Source organism: Suncus etruscus, chromosome 6 (assembly GCF_024139225.1).
Source record: "Suncus etruscus isolate mSunEtr1 chromosome 6, mSunEtr1.pri.cur, whole genome shotgun sequence".
Lineage (NCBI taxonomy): Eukaryota > Metazoa > Chordata > Mammalia > Eulipotyphla > Soricidae > Suncus > Suncus etruscus.
Genome location: NC_064853.1, coordinates 723425 through 724214, shown reverse-complemented (window position 1 = coordinate 724214; position 790 = coordinate 723425). Strand labels below are relative to the sequence as shown.

General features: G+C 41.9%; 1 non-coding gene across 1 annotated transcript; it reads left to right on the top strand.

Annotated features, from left to right (window-relative positions):
• The first annotated feature begins 381 nt into the window (after window positions 1-381).
• LOC126012964 (U6 spliceosomal RNA) lies at window positions 382-488 on the top strand. Its single transcript, XR_007497304.1, has one exon. It is a non-coding gene; the product is annotated as a U6 spliceosomal RNA (small nuclear RNA).
• The last annotated feature ends 302 nt before the right edge of the window (window positions 489-790 follow it).

Sequence of the window (790 nt, the reverse complement as noted above, 5' to 3'; positions counted from 1 at the left end):
TGCTCAGAAATAGCTCCTGGCAGGCACGAGGGACCATATGGGACACCGGGATTCTAACCAACCACCTTTGGTTCTGGATCGGCTGCTTGCAAGGCAAACGCCGCTGAGCTATCTCTCCGGGCCACAGAACTTGTTTTAATAAACTCTTTGTATTTTCCAAACAGTCCTCCCTATCCTGTTGTCCAGCTCTCATTCCCTCTCTCAGGTTTTACCTGGGGTTTCCCCACTCAGGCATTTGGTCCTCACACAGGACCAGAGCTGAGAGATCTACTGAAGAGCCCTCACCCTTCATAGATGCGTTGTGAATATTAATTGGAGAATTTGTTCTGGATATTGCCCATATTTAATAGGGAGTAAATATGGGAAAGACTACAAGTCATCATGCTCGCTTTGGCAGCACATATAATAAAATTGGAACAATACAGAGAAGATTAGTATGGCCCCTGCGCAAGGATGACATGCAAATTCGTGAAGCATTCCATATTTTTTAATAAAAAAGAAAAAAAAGACTATAAGCCATCAACAGTTGTTCGCTCAAACTTTGCAGTTGATGTTAACAGCTAAAGGTATAAGAGTGAAAGAAATGTAGATTAATGCATTTATGTGCTCACTAATTGCTCCTGGCAGGCTCAGGGGACCTTATGGGATACCAGGGATTGAACCCAGATCAATCTTGGGTAAGCAGCATGTAAGGCAAATGTTCTACTACTGTGCTATTACTTTGGCCCACCCAATATTTTATTCTATTACAGAATGTACATAACAAAATAAGTCCATGACAATCTTTATA